Below are 14,704 nucleotides of genomic sequence, written 5' to 3'. Positions count from 1 at the left end.
TCATTTGATATACTTAAAAACATAAGTCCATTATTATTATTTTGAATTAGTAATTTTGAATAAGTAATTTTGAGAAGCAGAAAAGATAATTTTATTCCACCAAAAATAGAGTTCCTCCTAGATTTCAAACTTAGTTTTACATTTCTATTTAAAGTAATACATTTATGAGGAAAAGAAAGAAATAATGTGATGTTTTAAATCCGTTATATTTAAGTATGTATGACGTATAAGCAGGTATACTTAATATGTTTTATCTACTCAAAACCAGGCGAGAGATTCTCCCTTATATGAGTAATTTATGATGCACGAAAGAGTTGTATAAAAATACACGTGTGAGAACTTGATCCATGTCATTCTTGAATTAAAAAAAAGATACACATATTTTTTTATTAGATGCTATCCACAAAATATTTTGGGAATTAAGAACTCCTTTAAGTAATGTTAAATGCTGAAAAAGTAATCTGGTGGCCCCAAACATTGATCAGGATAAGAGAAAGATTAAGTCAGTGAATAACAGAAATCCTTTTCTTCCGGAATCGTGCATAGTACCCAATGACAGTATGTCGAGGAAGAATTTCGAAGTCTGAGTGAATGCGCCATTGTGAATAAATACTCTGGAAGGATGATAGGTTTCACGTTCTTGTTATGCACCAAAACTGACTTTTTTTCTGTTTTAAATTTTGGAAAACAAAATCATCAAGCTAAAACCCTACACTGTATACCTGCAGAAAACCCATATTCTGGTGTTTAGAATAATTCCATATGAATGAACGTGAACAATTGTTAGTTAATTTCATGAATACAATAAACAGATTTCACACGAAATTACATAATCTAACAAGTGAAGCGCAGAATAGTTACAGTGGCTGCAACGTTATTGTTGACAACTTACACGAACGATCACGTTACACAAACGATTCCGCACGATTAACGCACGATAAAATCTGTTACACGAACGATCCTTCACGCACACGATTCTACACGTTACACTATCTTACACGATTGCTAACGCGAACGCACGATTCTTCACGCAAAATAGTTCAAATTCTTTTGGAATGGATATTTTCAAAACTAAATAAAGCTTAATACTTATTTAAGATTTCAAATAATTATTTATATTATTTCATCGACTTTGAAAAACGAAAAAAAAAATAGAAATGGTTATTTCTGGAATTAAATACATGTTATACTTATTAATTGTTTTAGATTACAAATAATTCTTTACGTAATTCTCAGACTTAAGAAAACTGATTTTTTTTTTTCGTTCTATCAGAAGATGTACATGTAGGTGAACCATGAATTTTGATTGAAGTGGATTTCATTATCTACAGAAAGGGATAAGTTTGAAAAAAAAATGGCATAGGAATGATTGAAATGAAATTACAAGTTATATCCATCTTTCCATTTGTGAATCTCTAAAATCAACAATTATTTTATAAATCATTTATTTGCAGTAAATATAAAAATAATTAAAAGTAAGCTCCAGAGATAAACACTGATAAACGAAACTTCGACAATCATGTCGTGTACATGTACATTCGCCGACTAAATATTTATGTAATCATTGAGAATTAATTGTTTATTTATTTGTAAAAATATCTATTTTTGATCTATTGATTTTAAAAATATCTTGAGCATAATTAACAGTAAACATAATTAACATCAGAGAAAAAATCCTTAAACATTTAAGTACGGTTTATCACAAAAAATCACGCTATTTGACAAGAACACAATATTGTACGACTTACAATATTGCTTATTTCCAAGCGATAATTAGTTTGTTCTGCTTTCAATTATGTAAATCGCGCTGCATTTGTTTGATTTGGATTGAAAAATATCAGACAAGCGAAATGCTTTTATAACAAGTAACATTTCGATAAAACCTGACAAAACGAAATTTACACGTTTCTTAACGTACGATCACGCACGATTAAAACCGCAAACGATTGATTCTGATACACGCACGATCACGCACGTTACACGAACGATACTACACGACTGGTTTGTCAACAATAACGCTGCAACCACTGTATTTTCGTATCTAAATATGCGGAATTAACTGTTTTCACAATTATATTTTGCATATAAAGCAAATTCATATCAATATAAATATATGTTATTTAATGATTCAAAAATTGAAATTTGACTAGAGACTAGTAACAATTATTTGTATATTGAAAATTATTTTGAAATAAGATTACCCATGGTTAGTTTGTTGTCGTTTAGTTTTTACTTACAGGATAGCATTACGTATACAGTTTGGACATTGTATCATGTACCATGGTAGTTTTACATAAAGGTATGTCCGTTTATTACAAGGAACATTCCTTAAGGTATCTTTACCCACTCAAAACAAATTTAAAACAGCCAGTTTAGAGAGTTGCTGACACAAAATCTTCATAAATGACGAGGTATCCATACATATGTTTATATTTAGTAAAAAGAAGGGGGATTATACTTCATTGTTTCATGGCTATATAGTTTTAATTACTTTAAAAATTAAAAAAAAATGGTGAGTTAAACCCCCTGAAGCCCTCTCTTCTAGATCAAAGCTTCAATGATTTTATTCGCGCTCTTAAACGTTGAAAAGGAGGGGGTAATTAAATACGAGGGGTGATCAAAAAGTTCGCGAACTAATTGAATTACTTCCTTAAAAGAAATGATTGTTATTTTTCAAAGCAGTCCTCTCCGATTTTAATGCACATCTGCCTTTGTTCTGCCCATGCGCGAATCACGTGATCAAGGCGGTCACGTGACATGCTCCGTAGCGGTCTGTTCACAGAAGCTAAAAATTTTTCCGACTCTTATATTTCTTACCATGCAAATTATTTTTTATAACAAGAACAGTCCATCTGTCAGAAATTGCCAAATCTCGGCATTAGGATAGGTAGATAAGGATATCCCTTCCCAGAATTAACATGGTGACCATAACAACCCGAGTCCTCTGTCTTGGGAGCGTCGTTTATCCAATGTGGATAAAGTATTGACGCCTTCTCTTTATCATATCTTATATGTTTAAAGTGTAAAGTAAACGATATTTTAGGGATTTAATAATTATATTATTGTTAAGATATTCAACTATTTTTCTAATTGTAACTTGACGATGTTTCATAACAAATTGCTCAACTACTGACACGTCTTTTCCCCGGCTTGCCTTCGCTGGGCAACAGAACAAACATTATTTTTAATCATCTCCCTGTCTTCACTAAAATAATCAGTCTAATTAATGACTGTACTTCTGGTAAGTCTATTGTCTTCATAAACCTTGTACAAATTATCATATGCTACTGCAAAGGAATTTCCAAGATATAACGTTAAACTTTACAGCCGTTCGTGTCTCGACTACTACTGAGTCAACAATTTTTTGTCACAAGTCACCTACATATTGACGTCATTTTCACTTTGTGACGTCACAAACACGGAGCAAAATATTATTTAACATCTGTTATTTATAGAACATGTGCATGAGTATATGTGTGCCAAATTTCATTCTGATCTTAATTGTGGTTTTGTAAATATTGAGATAGTTCGCGAACTTTTTGATCACCCCTCGTACTTATGCAAATCCATTCAATGTTTTATTTCCGTATATGACAGACAAACAAACAAGCATAATTATAAGCATATCCATATGATTTTTCTTCGTTGGATACCAACGGATGACAGCGTCTTTTACTTATTTCGGTGAGTTTGCTCTAGGTGATAAGTAAAAGACGAGATTACATGTGGGTATCCAAAGGTTATAATTTTTAAATTGTTGAGATATCAAAACTTTTAATGTACCATTTCAATCTACTGGAATCTCCCACACTGACCAGTCTTAGGTCTGTCTATAATGTGGCATATTTCTGCCCCTACATGCAAGATAATTCAGGTCAACATGTAAGAAAAGTATGACAACTTGCAAGATAATTATGTTGACCTCTAACTTACTAATTATTTAGCGAATCTTATTCAAATATGGGTAAATTTACTTAGTAACGCTCGCATATTACTTCATACAATCAAGATGCAACAACATTTTTTGACATGCGACTTATTTCTGTTAACATGCAAGATAATTAAGTTAACATGCAGGATATTTATATCAACATGCGACTTACTTATTTTAATGTGCAACATTATTATGCAGGCAACTTTTTTTTTTTATTACAACATGTAAGATAATTATGTTAACATGCAAATCATTCATGTCAGCATGCGTCTTATTTATGTCATCATGCGAGTTTTGTATTAATATGCAGGTTATCTATGTGATCATGCAACATAATGAATTGCACATCAGCATAGATATCTCGCATGATGACAAAATAAAATCGCATGTTAATATAATTATCTTGCTTGTTAGCATAAATAGGTTGCATTTCTACATAATTATCCTGGATGTTAAAATAAATAAATCGAATGGCTACATAATTATCTCGCACGTTAACATAAATCAGTCAAATTTAAACATATTCCTGTTGCATTTTGCATCTTGCAATTGTCATACATGTACAATGGCTTAGTAAGTAAGTTTACCAAATTTAAAAATCAGATTTTCTAAAGAGATTGGTAACTTGCATGCCAACATAATTATTTGGCATGTTGAGATAAATAAGTCGCATGTCTACATAATTATGTTGCATGTTTAAACTCGAGATAATAAGCAACGCCCTCAGATTTACCTGTAGCCCTTTTCATAAAAAATCTTAAGTTTTTGCGCAAGATTTTAACTTAAGAATTTCTTACGACAAATCTTAGGTGCGTTTCACGAACGCATTCGTAGCAGATTGAACTTAAGATTTTACTTACGACAGACTTCATCCCTAGCAATGACTTCAATATGCTTTATAATCCTTAAATAAGTGGGTGAAAATAAAATAAAACTTAGTTTTCAACAAATGTCAGCATAACAAACATTATTGAGAACAAATATCGAATGCAATCGTTTGCGAAGCAAGGAAGTTTAATCTTCACAAGTCTGACGTAAAAGTAGGTCATACGAAAATCTTAAGTGAAACTTACATCGTAAATATTTTGTAGTGTATTTCATCTAATTTTTCGAAAATGATTGTGAAAAAAATATAAAATATTATTGGAAGTTGCTTTAAAAAGTTTAATTAACGTGTATTTTGTTTTTTGCGGTTATATTTTTACAATAAAATCGATTTTAAAATACTTAAGAGAGGGTTGGGGCTCTCGTAAAGTTACGACAGATTTTGCACTTACGACTTTCTTAAGATTTTTTGTGAAAACGATTTTTATCATAAGTTTTCACTTAAGATAAAATTATGTCGTAAGATTTTTTGTGAAAAGGTCCACTGGTCTGTACACCCCTGTCAATCAAGTGAATTAAGGTCCATCACTGGGTTTTTGAAATTGATTGACATTTAGCTACTAGTCCCATGTATATTGTTCGAGGCTCAGATCTTACTATATTTACAATAATAATTTTTAAAAATTTGATATGGAAAGGAAGGATGAATATCTTACTTTTAAAAATATACCTGTATGCGTTAATTTTTAACAATGAACTCAACTCATTGCTACAATGACATAAGGTACATACTATAAGATTTTTACAAAAAGTTATGGGATTTCCGTTTGTTTGACTTTGTTTGACTTAAGTTATAAGTAGGAAATTATAGAATTTTTCTTAAATATTAGTTATTACTAATGGTATTTTCTATCGATGTAGAGATCTAATAATTTTATCTTCGGCTGAAATGTAGGCCAAGCAAGCTGTACAGGTAATACTTATGGACTTCCTGTGTATAGTGTTTGTGTATAGGGATTAGCGCTCTGCACGGTCTGCACGACCGTCAATGCCTCGGGGTACCATGCATGTAAAACTAAGTCCCTCCCCTTACCTGAGAAAACCGTACGATTAAATATCTCTTCCTTTAACATAATTTAACTTAATGTAGGGGGGGGGGGGAGGGGTAGAAATGTTGCCACTATATTTACGTCAAGCTCTGTTTTGTAAAGAATAAAACAAGGATCCAGTAGGAAAGGATCCTTTAAATAAAATTTCCCTGAATACCTCGTTTTAAATTGTACCTACATACTTATGAAAATAAGAATGTCCACTTTGTGTATGTGTATTCCGTGTGTTTTATGGTGTAAGGCAGAAAAATTCAGGTTGCATTTTTACAAAATTGAATTTGAATCAAATAATAAATCAGATTAAGGGAAACAAAGCGTTATTAATTTAATAAAAACCCTTTTCTCCGCCGCTGTACGAGTATCTGAACTTCTGCTGTAATTTTAGCGATTCGTTCTGTCATTTTCTGTGTAAACTTTTCATCAAATCATAACATTCAAAATTAAGATTAATAATAAACCCTTCTCACTTGTCCAGTGTGACAAGTTTTGGATCGAAGGTCCCACCTCACACATTGGAGGACATTCACATCTTCTGAAACAGATCACAATCTTATCAATTCTTTTGGGGAGTTTATTTAGCATCAATAGAAAAAGGCTTTCAAAACTTGACCCCCCCCCCCCCCGATGTTTCATGAAATAAACCGAACAACTTGAACATATCAAGATGGAAAAATATATCTTGAAATTTCAAGAGTACAAGTTGAAAGCTGTATTGTAATCATTGGGGAAAAATATGTTGCTTAATACATATAAATTTTAAACAACTGATTAACTAAATAAAAATTAGTTTAGTTTATCTTTTAAATGTCATACCTGACAAAATTTCACTGTTTACTTATAATTAGTATATAGTTCGTATAGTGGGTGTAGTTAATGTTATACAGTTTTAATTTATGGTATTTTGGTGTTCAAATATTTTTTTTTTAATGGAACTGATCATAAAGCGCTAGTTACTTCTTTCAAGAAAATTAAATCATAAGTTTCTCATCACCAGAATCTTGTGTAAAATGCAATAAAGAAGAAGAGGGATTCAACTCAATTATGAACATTCATTGCAACAATGAATAATAAATAATAAATAATATACATACTATTAGATTTTTACAAAAAAGTGATGGGATTTCCGTTTGTTTGACATAAGTTATAAGTATGAAATTATAGAATTTTTCTTAAATATTAGTTATTACTAATGTAATTTTTATATATGAACATTCATTTCCAGGTGCGGAAAACGCTTGTCCAAGGCACAAATCCCTGGAGAACGCAAAAAAAAAAAAAAAATAATAATAATAATAATAACTAGATGAGATCTCGTTGCGAGCAACGAGTGGGTCTTCCGTCCGATTTTTTTGATAAGATGAGATACGAATTGGACTGAGATTTTCGTTCATAATATATAAATAGTGAAAACGTACAATTTGCTTCAGTTATGTTTAACAAAATTTTAATCATTATCGCACCAAAAAACGCAATATTTGATGAAGATTTTAAAAATATTTATAGCAGCAGATCATGAAGATGAACATTACTGTAAAAGGGTTATAGATGAAAGACTTTTAGCCCCTTTGAGCCCCTAATTTCAGGGGTCTTCATATCACATGAAAGGTCTTGTAATTCTGAAGACTTTTCGTTCAACAACTATTCAGTTTTCGAGATATGCAGACTTGAAATATATAGGTGCCGTCCCTTTAAGTCCTTATAGGGGCTGTTTAGGAAAAATTCAAAGGATGCACATTGTTCAGATCATCATTCTAAACAACTTTTGTTCAATATTGCTTTTCAAAATGTTTCCTCTTTTCGAGATATAAAGCTTTAAAGATTAAGCATTCTGGCCCCTTATGGCCCCTAATAACGTAATATTTGAAGAAAATTTTAAGACATATAGTTGCAGATTGTGAAGATGAACATTTTTGCTTCAATAATTAATATCAAAATATTTAACGTTAAGGAGTTATAGATGAAAGACTTTTGGCCCCTCTGATCCCCTAATTTGAGGGGTCAGCCCCTTTTTCTTGATATCACTTGAAAGGTCTTGTAATTCTGAAGACTTTTTGTTCAACAACTATTCAGAAGTTTCGTTTCGTTTTCGAGATATGTAGACTTGAAATATTTAGGGGCCGTCCCTTTAAGTCCTTATAGGGGCTGTTTAGGAAAAATTCAAAGGATGCACATTGTTCAAATCATCATTCTAAACAACTTTTGTTCAATATTGCTTTTCAAAATGTTTCCCCTTTTCGAGATATAAAGCTTCAAAGATTAAGCATTCTGGCCCCTTATGGCCCCTAATAACGTAATATTTGAAGAAAATTTTAAGACATATAGTTGCAGATTGTGAAGATGAACATTTTTGCTTCAATAATTAATATCAAAATATTTAACGTTAAGGAGTTATAGATGAAAGACTTTTGGCCCCTCTGAACCCCTAATTTGAAGGGTCAGCCCCTTTTTCTTGATATCACATGAAAGGACTTGTAATTTTGAAGACTTTTTGTTCAACAACTATTCAGAAGTTTCGTTTCGTTTTCGAGATATGTAGACTTGAAATATTTAGGGGCCGTCCCTTTAAGTCCTTATAGGGGCTGTTTAGGAAAAATTCAAAGGATGCACATTGTTCAAATCATCATTCTAAACAACTTTTGTTCAATATTGCTTTTCAAAATGTTTCCTCTTTTCGAGATATAAAGCTTCAAAGATTAAGCATTCTGGCCCCTTGTGGCCCTTATTTATGTAACATATGACGTAAAAATCATAATACATAGTTGTAGTTTGTTATGATAAATAATTTTGCTTCAGTAATGTATACAAAACTATTGCTTGTTTAAGAGTTATCGATTAAAGACTTTCGGCCCCTATTGGCCCCTAATGTGATGAGTCAGCCCTTTTTCCTTGATACCATATTAAAGATCTTTCCATTCTGCACAAATATTGTTCAATATGTTTTAACAAAATAATTATACTTTAAAAGATATGACACAAAATGTCTCAAAAATTCACTCGTGATTCGTGTCCTAAATTTCGACCCCTACCGAGCTTCCATACTAGGCACTTCCGGAAAATATCTAAACCCAGGTGCAATATGGCAACATGTCCTCTATCATCACTGAAAATTTTAGCGCTCTAGCTTAAACCGTTTTTGAGTTCCATCGCAGACAAGGAGGTCATCTGAATTTTAATAAAAGGGCGATAACTTCCGACCGGAAGTGATTTTCAAAAAACGATATTGCCGGAATAAACTTCAGATGTCAACGCATCTACCATGAAAATTTGAATAAAATCGAACGAGCCATCTCCGAGAAATCTTCTGCACAAATTTTGTAAAGAAAAAAAAGAATAATAATAATAACTAGATGGTTCTCGTTGCGAGCAACGAGTGGGTCTTCCGTCTGATTTTGGATAAGATTAGTCAAGATCTTGACTGAGATATTTGTCTGTAAAAAGTGAAAGGATGCATATTGTTTAAAACATTATTCTGAGCTTCTTTTGTTCATTATTGCTTATCAAAATATTTCCCCTTTTTTGAGGTGTCAGAGATTTAGCATTCTGGCCCCTTATGGCCCCTTATTACGTAACATATGATCAAAATTTTATAATATATAGTAGCAGAATATTAAGATGAACATTTTTACTTCAGTAATTTATAACAAAATATTGATCATTAAAGAGTTATAGATAAAAGACTTTTGGCCCTTCTGAGCCCCTAGTTTGAGGGGTCAGCCCCTATTTCTTGATATCAAATGAAAGGTCTTGTGATTTTGAAGACTTTTTGTTCAACAGCTATTCAGAAATTTCCTTTCGTTTAAGAGATATATAGAATACCAATATTTAGGGGCCAGCCCTCCAAGTCCTTAATGGGGATGTCTTGCAAAAATTAAAAGGGTGTATATTGTTTAGAACATTATTCTGAACATCTTTTGTTCAATATTGCTTATCAAAATATTTCTCCTTTTTGAGATACAAAGTGTCAAAGATTTAGCATTCTGGCCCCTTAGGGCCCCTTATTACGTAACATATGATCAAAATTTTATAATATATAGTTGCAGAATGTTAAGATGAACATTTTTGCTTCAGTAATTTATAACAAAATATTGATCATTAAAGAGTCATAGATTAAAGACTTTTGGCCCTTCTGAGCCCCTAGTTTGAGGGGTCAGCCCCTTTTTCTTGATATCAAATGAAAGGTCTTGTGATTTTGAGGACTTTTTGTTCAACAACTATTCAGAAATTTCCTTTCGTTTAAGAGATATATAGAATACCAATATTTAGGGGCCAGCCCTCCAAGTCCTTAATGGGGATGTCTTGCAAAAATTAAAAGGGTGTATATTGTTTAGAACATTATTCTGAACATCTTTTGTTCAATATTGCTTATCAAAATATTTCTCCTTTTCGAGATACAAAGTGTCAAAGATTTATTATTCTGGCCCTTATGGCCCCTTATTACGTAACATATGATCAAACTTTATAATATATAGTTGTAGAATGTTAAGATGAACATTTTTGCTTCAGTAATTTATAGCAAAATATTGATCATTAAAGAGTTATAGATAAAAGACTTTTGGCCCTTCTGAGCCCCTAGTTTGAGGGGTCAGCCCCTTTTTCTTGATATCAAATAAAAGGTCTTGTGATTTTGAAGACTTTTTGTTCAACAACTATTCAGAAATTTCCTTTCGTTTAAGAGATATCTAGAATAGCAATATTTAGGGGCCAGCCCTCCAAGTCCTTAATGGGGATGTCTTGCAAAAAATTAAAAGGGTGCATATTGTTTAGAACATTATTCTGAACATCTTTTGTTCAATATTGCTTATCAAAATATTTCTCCTTTTCGAGATACAAAGTGTCAAAGATTTAGCATTCTGGCCCCTTATGGCCCCTTATTACGCAACATATGATCAAAATTTTATAATATATAGCTACAGAATGTTAAGATAAACATTTTTGCTTCAGTAATTTATAACAAAATATTGATCATTAAAAAGTTATAGATGAAAGACTTTTGGCCCTTCTGAGCCCCTAATTTGAGGGGCCAGCCAGTTTTTCTTGATATCAAATGAAAGGTCTTGTGATTTTGAAGACTTTTTGTTCAATATGTTTTAACAAAATACTTCTATTTAAAATGTTATTATCAGAAATGTCTCTAAAATTCACTCATAAATCACGTCCTAAATTTTGACCCCTACCGAGCTTCCATACTTCGCACTTCCGGAAAATATGAAAACCAAGGTGCACATCTAGAACATGTCCTCTATCACCACTGAAAGTTTCAACACTCTAGCATTTGTCGTTCCTGAGTTTTTGTGCCGACACAAGGTCTATCTAAAAATCGATCAAAGGGCGATAACTTCTGACCGGAAGTGATTTTTCAAAAACTGACAGGGTGTTATAAACTTCAGATACCAACGCATTAACCCTGAAAATTTGAAGCAAATCGATCGAGCGACCTCCGAGAAATCTTCTGCACAAAATCGGTAAGGAAAAAAAAAAAAATAATAATAATAATAATAAGAAAAGTGAAAAATCAACAATAGAATAATAGAAGGGTCTTCCGCAGAAGACGGAAGACCCTAATAATAAAGGTAAAAAAGAAACCGAAGAATAATAGAAGGGTCTTCCGCTGAAGACGGAAGACCCTAATTATAATAATAATAATAATAAATAAAAAAAAAAGGAGACGGTCTAGGATATTTACATATCAAAGAATAATTGGCATTCAGATAATAATTGTGTATCCTGTAATATATTGATTAAAAAGAGTGAAAACTAAAGCATTGTGTACATTTTAAAAATACATCTAGAACAACAATGTTATAAGACAGCTGAAAGAGTTCCATGAGCAAAACACAACCTAAGGAAATAAGAAAAAGGACCACTGTCGAGATTGGGTGAGTTATTTTATTAAATTAGATATTTTGTTAGTAATACATATATTCTATATACAAAAAGGAATTCATGTTTCAAATATAAAGATCCATTGCTGTATCAATCCAATGTATCTTTAAATATTGTCCCATAATAAACAACAAGGGAATATGATAATATCATGTGTGAATGTTCAGAGAGTTTTAATGTGGATCTAGTCAACAAGTAAATCGATTATCCACGGCTAAAAATATCTTAGATTTTTCTTATCATTAAAATATCAGCCTTGTAATTGCTGTATTTTTTGTTGTACAAAGTTTAAGTTGCAAAACGCTTAAAAAGAGCTTTGTGTAATTAAAATATGACTATGACGTAAATCTTTTCAGTGTGTCCTTCATTCTATAGCTTATTGTTGTGCTTACTCCTCAAGTAATGGTAACCGTGTATTTCTTATCACGAAAAAAAAAAAAACCCTGAAGTGTCCAATCCTTTTAAGAATGGACAGTTTTTTCCTCAAAAAGAATGGTCAGTTAAAACAAACTGTATGAAAAGTTACATGTAATGACTGGTATGTACCCAAGAGGGAAAAATTAATCTGACACATCTGTTTCATACTTGGATGTTTTATAGAAAAAGACGTAAATGGCAACCTAACAACAAAGTTTTGTGACTAACTTTTCAATCATCAACTTCCCTTACTTATACAACAGTACATCCTTATCACCTACATACAGGATCTTTATTTTTCATTTGATTCTATACGCTCAGTTGATTCGGTACATAAGAGCATGCTCTACGTATGAAAGATTTAGAGGCAATTTATTGACAAACAAGTTGATAAAACAAGAATATCAATAGGCTCGTTTAAAGTCATCATTCCGTAAGTTCTATGGTCGATACAATGACCAAAGCAGGACTAAATTCTGTGCCTTTTCAATAAAGAAGTTGTTACACGAGTCCTATCCGGTTTTATCTTGTCGGATTGAAATAGCTCCGAGAGGCTGCATTATTGAAAAGACATGTGCATGCACGGTCGTCACAGTAGGATTTGACCATCAACAGTCTTTAAAATATGAACCAAAATTAGTCCTGCTTGCAGAGAATACTGTTGTCCAATTTATAACATTACGAATTTCAAAGCTATCAGCCTTCCGTTTGCAGTTTTCATTACGATGCTTATAAAATCTGACTCTTCCATAAAGCTCTGCAATAGAAACATATGTACGAGGGTTGTTCGGAAAGTTTGTGGACTATGGAAGCCTTCGATATACTCTCTTCAAAGAATTTAAAATGAGCACATTACCATATGCAAATATATTTATTTTGTTGATATATAAAGTTTCATTTCATGTGCTTTAATAGAATTCATATTATTTTTAATTTTAAAATCAACACGTTTGTTAACCACGGAGCAAACTCAACAACACTGTAACGTCAAAAACTTACCGATATGAGGTTCTCAAAAATACTATCCCTATACATTCCACACAGTATTGCCCAATACCAGTGAACTCATTAAAAACATTTTTCTATCACTTGAAATCTATTTTGTTAGCAATTGCTCCAGTAGCATCATTTTGTTTGTCAAAGTTATATATTTTTTCACTGCACAAGTGTGCTTTCACAAGATCAGAATCTGTGAAGCTCCAAACTCTTAGCGTGACGTTACTAACTTTTCAATGTTTTTGATAAGATTTTTTTCAGATAATCCGTTTTCTCACAGATTACCGTCGTCTAAGCCGAGTAGTCTATCATTCAAATACCGCTCGTACCATGTACACAAATATGGCTCGCTTTTGACATATTTCCTACTTCCTCAGGCATTTTCAGAGTTTTTTTCTGGAGTTTTCCAAAGTACAACACAAAATTGATTGGTTAACTGCTGCTCCGTGACGTTCTACGACGTCATCTTTTTTGCCTTTTTCAATGAGGACTACCTATCTTCTGAAACTGGTTTCTTTTCAACAAAGCAAGATATTAAGTCAGAATTGGGAATCAGAAACCATGAAACAATTCTGAATTTGAACGTGTTGGATTTTTCCGTTTTTGTGTCATTTTACAGAAGATATGACTTCAGACATTATTTAGGTCTTGATTGTAAATTACGAAATTTCGACCTGCTCCGGGGTCAAATTTTCGCATTTTTCAAGTCTAAATAAGTTTAAAATAATCCACGATATTTAAAAAAAAATATAAGACATCATTTGAATTTACTATAGAAATATATTTTCCAAAGTTGGATAAAATATGACGTTAAGTAAAAAAGTTATGACGGTAGTACACAAACTTTCCGAACAACCCTCGTACTCAGTTTAACTAAACAGTTTACATGTAGCAGTTTTGTTGTTGCCAGACTCTGTTGATCTGAGACCTTTGAAATCCGTGTGTGGGATCAGAACAAAGGCATGAATAGTCCCCTTGCTCTAATACTAGAATTCCTCATTAAATTTTTAACAATCTTGAAAAATTGTTCACCGCTTTTGCAAGAACGAGGGGACATTAATTGTCATTCGTCTGTCAGTCTGTCTGCTTGTCACTCTGTCAGTTTGTCACAAACACTTTAACCTTGGTCATAACTTTTGAATAAGTACAGACATGACTTTCATATCTCACACGTGCATTACCTGTGACAAGACCTTTCCAAGTAAGTCATATTTTAAACCTCGTGACCTTGACCTTGATGTTTGATCTACTTATCAAATACTTTAATCTTGTTCATAACTTTTGAATTAGTACAGAGAAAACCTTCATATTTGGCATGTGCATTACCTTTTCAAGTGGGCGAGAAAATACAACATTGTATTCCCAAAGAAACTTTTATGTGTACTTCAGTATTTTTCATGTAAGATTGACAGACACAACAGACAAGACCGTTAAATATACCCTAGATCATTGCACACCAACCAATAAGACCCTGAATGCGGGGGACAGCAGTTCTCTGAATTCTCTTGTTTTAGTGCAGTTACATGTAAGAGAAAAGTTA

Source organism: Saccostrea echinata, unplaced genomic scaffold (assembly GCF_033153115.1).
Source record: "Saccostrea echinata isolate AGI-Se365-2 ecotype Australia unplaced genomic scaffold, CSIRO_AGI_Sech_v1 ptg000072l, whole genome shotgun sequence".
Lineage (NCBI taxonomy): Eukaryota > Metazoa > Mollusca > Bivalvia > Ostreida > Ostreidae > Saccostrea > Saccostrea echinata.
This window is presented reverse-complemented; position numbering follows the sequence as displayed.